Source organism: Lepisma saccharinum, unplaced genomic scaffold, assembly GCF_977018435.1.
Source record: "Lepisma saccharinum unplaced genomic scaffold, izLepSacc3.1 HAP1_SCAFFOLD_213, whole genome shotgun sequence".
Lineage (NCBI taxonomy): Eukaryota > Metazoa > Arthropoda > Insecta > Zygentoma > Lepismatidae > Lepisma > Lepisma saccharinum.
The window spans coordinates 115,614-125,238 of NW_028142997.1; the positions used below are offsets into that span (position 1 = coordinate 115,614).

A 9,625-nucleotide genomic window follows, 5' to 3' on the forward strand; every position below is an offset into this window, starting at 1 on the left:
AGAGGCAAAAATTCTGGGAGAATAAAGCTTCCCAAGAAAATTGTACAAGCAAGGCAATGTGGCATTGACACAATATCATCCTCCTCAGTTTTCTTCCCAGCTTGACTTTCTATTCAGCTTTTGCTCCAGAGATTGCCGTGAAAGGCAAAAAAAATTCTGGGAGAATAAAGCTTCCCAAGAAACTTGTACAAGCAAGGCAATGTGGCATTGACACAATATCATCCTCCTCTGTTTTCTTCCCAGCTTGGCTTTCTATTCGGCTTTTGCTCCAGAGATTGCCGTTAGAGGCAAAAAAAATTCTGGGAGAATAAAGCTTCCCAAGAAACTTGTACAAGCTACGCAATGTGGCAGTGACACAATATCATCATCCTCATCCGTTTTCTTCCCAGCTTGGCTTTCTATTGGGCTTTTGCTCCATAGATTACCGTCAAAGGTAAAAAAAATTCTGGAAGAATAAAGCTTCCCAAGAAACTTGTACAATCAAGGCAATGTGGCAGTGACACAATATCATCATCCTCCTCCGTTTTCTTCCCAGCTTGGCTTTCTATTCGGCTTTTGCTCCATAGATTACCGTCAAAGGTAAAAGTTTTGGGTGAATGAAGCTTCTCGACAAACTTCTAAAAGCACGGTAACGTGGCAAAGGCACACACACACAAACAATACTCCTCCTCAGTTTTCTTCCCAGCTTGACTTTCTATTCGGCTTTTGCTCCAGAGATTGCCGTCAAAGGCAAAAAAAATTCTGGAAGAATAAAGCTTCCCAAGAAACTTGTACAATCAAGGCAATGTGGCAGTGACACAATATCATCATCCTCCTCCGTTTTCTTCCCAGCTTGGCTTTCTATTCGGCTTTTGCTCCATAGATTACCGTCAAAGGTAAAAGTTTTGGGTGAATGAAGCTTCTCGACAAACTTCTAAAAGCACGGTAACGTGGCAAAGGCACACACACACAAACAATACTCCTCCTCAGTTTTCTTCCCAGCTTGACTTTCTATTCAGCTTTTGCTCCAGAGATTGCCGTTAGAGGCAAAAATTCTGGGAGAATAAAGCTTCCCAAGAAAATTGTACAAGCAAGGCAATGTGGCATTGACACAATATCATCCTCCTCAGTTTTCTTCCCAGCTTGACTTTCTATTCAGCTTTAGCTCCAGAGATTGCCGTGAAAGGCAAAAAAAATTCTGGGAGAATGAAGCTTCCCAAGAAACTTTTACAAGCAAGGCAATGTGGCATTGACACAATATCATGCTCCTCTGTTTTCTTCCCAGCTTGACTTTCTATTCGGCTTTTGCTCCATAGATTACCGTCAAAGGTAAAAGTTTTGGGTGAATGAAGTTTCTCGACAAACTTCTAAAAGCACATTAACGTGGCAAAAGAACACACACACAAACAATTCTCCTCCTCAGTTTTCTTCCCAGCTTGACTTTCTATTCGGCTTTTGCTCCAGAGATTGCCGTGAGAGGCAAAATTCTGGGAGAATGAAGCATCCCAAGAAACTTGCACAAGCAACGCAATGTGGCAGTGACACAAGATCATCCTCCTCAGTTTTCTTCCCAGCTTGACTTTCTATTCGGCTTTTGCTCCAGAGATTACCGTCGAAGGTAAAAGTTCTGGGAGAATGAAGCTTCCCAAGAAACTTGTACAATCAAGGCAATGTGGCAGTGACACAATATCATCATCCTCCTCCGTTTTCTTCCCAGCTTGGCTTTCTATTCGGCTTTTGCTTCATAGATTACCGTCAAAGGTAAAAGTTTTGGGTGAATGAAGCTTCTCGACAAACTTCTAAAAGCACGGTAACGTGGCAAAGGAACACACACACAAACAATTCTCCTCCTCAGTTTTCTTCCCAGCTTGACTTTCTATTCGGCTTTTGCTCCAGAGATTGCCGTGAGAGGCAAAAATTCTGGGAGAATATAGCATCCCAAGAAACTTGCACAAGCAACGCAATGTGGCAGTGACACAAGATCATCCTCCTCCGTTTTCTTCCCAGCTTGACTTTCTATTCGGCTTTTGCTCCAGAGATTGCCGTCAAAGGGAAAAAAAATTCTGGGAGAATGAAGCTTCCCAAGAAACTTGTACAATCAAGGGAATGTGGCAGTGACACAATATCATCATCCTCCTCCGTTTTCTTCCCAGCTTGGCTTTCTATTCGGCTTTTGCTCCATAGATTACCGTCAAAGGTAAAAGTTTTGGGTGAATGAAGCTTCTCGACAAACTTCTAAAAGCACGGTAACGTGGCAAAGGCACACACACACAAACAATTCTCCTCCTCAGTTTTCTTCCCAGCTTGACTTTCTATTCGGCTTTTGCTCCAGAGATTGCCGTGAGAGGCAAACATTCTTGGAGAATGAAGCATCCCAAGAAACTTGCACAAGCAACGCAAATAGGCAGTGACACAAGATCATCCTCCTCAGTTTTCTTCCCAGCTTGACTATCTATTCGGCTTTTGCTCCAGGGATTACCGTCGAAGGTAAAAGTTCTGGGAGAATAAAGCTTCCCAGCTTTACTTTCTATTCGGCTTTTACCGTCAAAGGTAAAAATTGTGGGAGATTAAACGTGCTCGTCCACAAACTTCTCGACCAAGCATCATGAGCAACGGAGGTGGGAGCGTTATGTTTGCATTAAGTGATAACATACATACACACTTTCCTCCCAGCTTGGCTTCGAATGTGGATTGCTCTCTCTGCCGTTACATATGCTTTTTATTCTTAACTTACTTGATAGTCAAGTTCAACATAAGAGGCAAATCTTTCTGCCTGCACAGTGTTCAACTGCTGCTTTCGTTCTCTACAGTTAGTTTCCAACTGCAAAAGAAACAACATTGTTTCAAGTTGTTGCCTCCCAGGATAACCTGGGAGGTGTTTCTCGTTTGGTCGGCTGGGTCGAAAAAAACCCCAAGTCCGGCGATCCGCCACCTGCCGGAAGCCCCGGTTGCCAGCACCCGGTGAAGGTGCCGGCTTCCGGTTTGGGAGTCCTCCCCCGGTCGAAACTGGGGTCTGGACTCCCGGCGAAGGTCCCGGAGGGACCTTCTTAAAAAGAGAATAGGTGCCGTGCAGCCGACAGCACGAACCTGCAAGCGAGGGCTGCCTTTCAACGGGTCGCCACCGTACGGAGGCTTCACCGCTCACGACGCCCCGCCAGATACTCAAGTCGTCTACGAGTGGTTCAAGGGTCCCAACTTCCGAGTGCTTGATTACCCCGTGAATCCCCATCTAGAATCCCAAAGACCTCGGTCAGTGGGGCAAGTGGGCGGAGTCTCGATGGCACTACTTGCGGGGAGCCTCACCCCCCGGTTTGGGGGGGTGGTTGGTGGCTCCCCGCCTTACCGGTCCCCCGTGAGGGGGTCCAGCGTTGGTGGTTCTGCCTTTCAGAGTGCAGGGACCCACGGTCACGCAGCTCCGGGCACGGCTTCGGCCTTAGAGGCGTTCAGGCTTCAGCCGTCGGACGTAGCTTCGCACCGAGGTTCGATCGAACCGGCGCGGCGGTACCATTGGTCCGAACCTGGGGTTCCTCTCGTACCGACCGGGATTACCTTGGCCGCGTTCCGAACGCCGGGAGGATAAAACTAACCTGTCTCGCGACGGTCTAAACCCAGCTCACGTTCCTTGTTGGTTGGTGAACAATCATACGCTCGGGGAGCGCTGCGTCCCCACGGTAAGAAGAGCCGACATCGAAGGATCAAAAAGCCGCGTCGCTATGAACGCTTGGCGGCCACGAGCCAGTTATCCCTGTGGTAACTTTTCTGTCACCTCCCGCCGAAGATCCTTCGGACGGGGAGGATCGATAGGCCCCGGTTTCCCGGGTCCCACCCGTACTGAGGGTGCGGATCAGGGCGGCTTTTGCCCTTTCGCTCTACCCGAGGTTTCTGGCCTCGGTGAGCCGCCCTTAGGACACCTGCGTTATCCTTTGACAGATGTTCCGCCCCAGACGAACTCCCCGCCTGCCGTTGTCCCCGGATCGGGTCGGCCCCTTGGCCGGTCCGCACGCGAGGCACGGCCGGCCGGTGGGGCCTTGGTTCGTGAACGGCGTGCGACGAGGCCGGAGCCCCGACGCCCGCGTCCCGCCCAACCGGGTGAGTCGGGAAACCGTGAGAGTAGTGGTATTTCACCGGCGGGCACCCGAAGGAGCCCTCCCACTTATGCTACACCTCGTCACGTCTCCCGACAGCGGCAGACTAGAGTCAAGCTCAACAGGGTCTTCTTTCCCCGCTGACATTCTCCAAGCCCGTTCCCTTGGCTGTGGTTTCGCTAGACAGTAGGTAGGGACAGACAATATGGGGGGAACCCCCGAAAGTATCCAAACCTCCACCCGCATACTTTCGAGGGCATGCGCTATGTCCCAGTGCCTCTGATATAAACTGGGACGGCAGTTTTTCGTATTACGGTTCCCCCTATATTGTTGTGCCATACCTTTATTGTTAAGTTGTTGTTACATACATAATAAACATACAAACATATATATATATATGATTACATACAATAATTAACTAACATAAAGCATATATTGATACAAAATTAGTCTAATACCTCAAGATACAATACACAGCAGAAAAATTTATTTGTTACCTGCTTAATATTTTACTGAAAATTTGTTTGTATAGTTTTTAGTAGACAGGGACAATAATGGGACAATAATGGGGGAACCCCCGAATGTATCCAAACCTCCACCCGCATACATTCGAGGGTATGCGCAATGTCCCAGTGCCTCTGAGATAAACTGGGACGGCAGTTGCTCGTATTACGGTTCGCCCATTATTGTTGCACATTACCTTTATTTAATTCCTCTTGAGTACAATACATATATAGACGTAACATAATATAAAATATAACACTTAACATAAAGCCAACAAACACATATATATAACTCCATTTAATTGATACACATAATCTAATTTCCCTTACAGACATCAGAGCATTTTCTGAGATCCGGATTCCGGATTCCCGGGATCTATGAGATCTATGAAATAATTGGTCCTTGTTACAGGACGAAACCGCCAGGGACAAGATCGCAATTGGTTGAGGACCTTTGGTATTTTAAACGTTTGGGAGATTGCTCACCCCAGAGGCTGGGTCTTCCCATCCCTGTCGGTTTGTCCCGCACCTCCAAGGTTACTCCAGTTTCTTCAGTCTCAGACTTCACGATAATTACATAATATGTAAGGAAATGTTGGATAATTTGATCAAAATGACTACACTCTGATCTCTAAGTTAATATGCTATAATAATGATACAAAAAATCAATACGAAGAGATAAGAGATATTTACTATTAATAATTATTTAATAACAGCTTTTATTAGTAAGACAAGGACAAATTATATTCTATGATACCAAGCTACTTTGTAGTATTTGTTATTAACAGATATGGTTATTATTTCCACTACATGATGAATATTTTGATTATTTGAATATTAAATAATTTTAGCATCTAAATTATTTAAATTATTTATATTTTACGGTTTAAATTTCGGCAATTTGGAATATGATATCGGAATGCCGCTATCACTTGTGCTGGAGTTCCAGCACGTCATAAATCTATTTATTTATTCATTCATCCTGGCGGCCGCCACTCTTGCTAAATACTCTTTATGTCTCTCCCCCGGCATTCGAACTGGACGAATTCTTCTTCTTGCTGCGGCCTCCTGTCTTCCGGTTGATACCACAAAAAATCTTCTTCTTGCAGCTGTTGGCGGTGCCTCTATCTCTTCGGTCCCTTCTTCCTGCTCGGGGGTAGGACTTACTCTTCGAGTTTTCGTTCTTTCCCTTTCGCTTCTCCTTGGCGCCTCCGGTAGACAGGGACAAACAATATTGGGGGGACCCCCGAATGTATCCTAACCTCCACCCGCATACATTCAGGGGTATGCGCTTGTCCCAGTGCCTCTGATATAAACTGGGACGGCAGTTGATCGTTTTACGGTTCCCCCGATATTGTTGTACTACCTCTTTATTTGTTGAAAAATTTACATTAAATACATACATAAAACATATATAAGACAATACAAAAAACAAAGAGCATTTCACCATTTAATATATTGAAGACTATAAATTAACAATTGAAAATACAATACAAAGCCAGTGTATTTTGTTTTTTTTAAACTAATGTACAATTCTAGAATTGGTTTCATGTTTATTTTGTTTTTTATTTTATTTTTTTTTTACTTTATTATTATTATTATTATTATTTTTTTAAAATTGTTTCTCATTAATTACATTGTTTGCGTCGGCTTAGTATCGGATTCCGAAGTACCGGAATCTAAGTAAAATGGAATTGGATCTAGGACAAGCCGCCAGGGACCGACCGCAATGGTTGAAGACCTTTTACTAGTTGAGGACTATGTAGGGAATTGCTCACCCCAGAGGCTAGGTGTTCCTGTCCCCGGCGACTGTTCCCAGCTCCCTACCAGGTAGAGATGAAAGCTACACAGATTATATGTAATTTACTAGCTCGTTGCATTTAGAATTAAGTTTGACCTTGAACATTTAACTAGTAATAAAACCAAAGAAAATAAACTAGACCAAAATGAATACACTTTAGCCTTAAATACATGGGGTTAAATAATTAAATTAAAATTAGGATTTATTTTAAAAAAAAAAGAGAGAGAGAAAAAAAAATATATATATATATATAATTCAATTAACAATAAGTTTATTTAGGGGTTAACAATAATAAAGTGATTAAAATTCTCCACATACAAATTGATGCTGCTATGAGGTATAATAATTTACATTTGGGAGTTTTGATTATATGTTTTAGGGTTTAAAGTTTAAATGATAGTTAAAAAGTTAGAAGATAGAAACACCGGAGTGCCGGCGCTCTTTTAACTGGTATACCAGTTAATAATTATAATTGAAAAATAATTTAATTCTATTTAGTTTAATTTGAATTTAGGGAATAGGTTTAAATGTAGTTTACACTTTTTAATTGGTTCTGGAGTCCACCACTCTCTTCATATATTCTTTATGTGATTCCCCTTGCATCCGAATCGGCCGAATTCGTCTTCTTTCTGCAGCCTCCTTACGTCCTGTTGATACCATGTAGAATCTTCTTCTGGAAGCTCCTGCTGGTGCTTCCTCATCCTGCGATGAGCTGGAATCATGTAGTTGGGTTGAGGTGTTTGAGGAGGCTACTCCATCTCTTGATCTAGGTGGCTGGAATCTTTCCTTTCCTCTCCTAGGACTTGTGTTCGTTTGTGTGTCAGGGGCGTGGGATGGGTTGACTTGATTATTAAATCGGTTCATTTCCACTAATGATACCAGATTGGTTAATTTTGTTAGATTTTCTATTTGCTGTGGGCAAAGTAGCAATTTTGTATTGAAAGTTGGTAGTTCCATGCGTAGTTTTTTTACATCCTCCTCAGCCGCTGGGCAGAAGAAAGTTTTGTGCTCAGGTGTGTCCTCCTTTGCTCCGCATGAGGGTAGACAGGGACAATAATGGGGGAACCCCCGAATGTATCCAAACCTCCACCCGCATACATTCGAGGGTATGCGCAATGTCCCAGTGCCTCTGAGATAAACTGGGACGGCAGTTGCTCGTATTACGGTTCGCCCATTATTGTTGCACATTACCTTTATTTAATTCCTCTTGAGTACAATACATATATAGACGTAACATAATATAAAATATAACACTTAACATAAAGCCAACAAACACATATATATAACTCCATTTAATTGATACACATAATCTAATTTCCCTTACAGACATCAGAGCATTTTCTGAGATCCGGATTCCGGATTCCCGGGATCTATGAGATCTATGAAATAATTGGTCCTTGTTACAGGACGAAACCGCCAGGGACAAGATCGCAATTGGTTGAGGACCTTTGGTATTTTAAACGTTTGGGAGATTGCTCACCCCAGAGGCTGGGTCTTCCCATCCCTGTCGGTTTGTCCCGCACCTCCAAGGTTACTCCAGTTTCTTCAGTCTCAGACTTCACGATAATTACATAATATGTAAGGAAATGTTGGATAATTTGATCAAAATGACTACACTCTGATCTCTAAGTTAATATGCTATAATAATGATACAAAAAATCAATACGAAGAGATAAGAGATATTTACTATTAATAATTATTTAATAACAGCTTTTATTAGTAAGACAAGGACAAATTATATTCTATGATACCAAGCTACTTTGTAGTATTTGTTATTAACAGATATGGTTATTATTTCCACTACATGATGAATATTTTGATTATTTGAATATTAAATAATTTTAGCATCTAAATTATTTAAATTATTTATATTTTACGGTTTAAATTTCGGCAATTTGGAATATGATATCGGAATGCCGCTATCACTTGTGCTGGAGTTCCAGCACGTCATAAATCTATTTATTTATTCATTCATCCTGGCGGCCGCCACTCTTGCTAAATACTCTTTATGTCTCTCCCCCGGCATTCGAACTGGACGAATTCTTCTTCTTGCTGCGGCCTCCTGTCTTCCGGTTGATACCACAAAAAATCTTCTTCTTGCAGCTGTTGGCGGTGCCTCTATCTCTTCGGTCCCTTCTTCCTGCTCGGGGGTAGGACTTACTCTTCGAGTTTTCGTTCTTTCCCTTTCGCTTCTCCTTGGCGCCTCCGGTAGACAGGGACAAACAATATTGGGGGGACCCCCGAATGTATCCTAACCTCCACCCGCATACATTCAGGGGTATGCGCTTGTCCCAGTGCCTCTGATATAAACTGGGACGGCAGTTGATCGTTTTACGGTTCCCCCGATATTGTTGTACTACCTCTTTATTTGTTGAAAAATTTACATTAAATACATACATAAAACATATATAAGACAATACAAAAAACAAAGAGCATTTCACCATTTAATATATTGAAGACTATAAATTAACAATTGAAAATACAATACAAAGCCAGTGTATTTTGTTTTTTTTAAACTAATGTACAATTCTAGAATTGGTTTCATGTTTATTTTGTTTTTTATTTTATTTTTTTTTTACTTTATTATTATTATTATTATTATTTTTTTAAAATTGTTTCTCATTAATTACATTGTTTGCGTCGGCTTAGTATCGGATTCCGAAGTACCGGAATCTAAGTAAAATGGAATTGGATCTAGGACAAGCCGCCAGGGACCGACCGCAATGGTTGAAGACCTTTTACTAGTTGAGGACTATGTAGGGAATTGCTCACCCCAGAGGCTAGGTGTTCCTGTCCCCGGCGACTGTTCCCAGCTCCCTACCAGGTAGAGATGAAAGCTACACAGATTATATGTAATTTACTAGCTCGTTGCATTTAGAATTAAGTTTGACCTTGAACATTTAACTAGTAATAAAACCAAAGAAAATAAACTAGACCAAAATGAATACACTTTAGCCTTAAATACATGGGGTTAAATAATTAAATTAAAATTAGGATTTATTTTAAAAAAAAAAGAGAGAGAGAAAAAAAATATATATATATATAATTCAATTAACAATAAGTTTATTTAGGGGTTAACAATAATAAAGTGATTAAAATTCTCCACATACAAATTGATGCTGCTATGAGGTATAATAATTTACATTTGGGAGTTTTGATTATATGTTTTAGGGTTTAAAGTTTAAATGATAGTTAAAAAGTTAGAAGATAGAAACACCGGAGTGCCGGCGCTCTTTTAACTGGTATACCAGTTAATA

General features: G+C 41.9%; 1 pseudogene; it reads right to left on the reverse strand.

Moving 5' to 3' along the window:
• Nucleotides 1-3,062: 3,062 nt before the first annotated feature.
• LOC145982513 (large subunit ribosomal RNA) lies at nt 3,063-4,575 on the reverse strand (annotated as a pseudogene).
• Nucleotides 4,576-9,625: the final 5,050 nt, after the last annotated feature.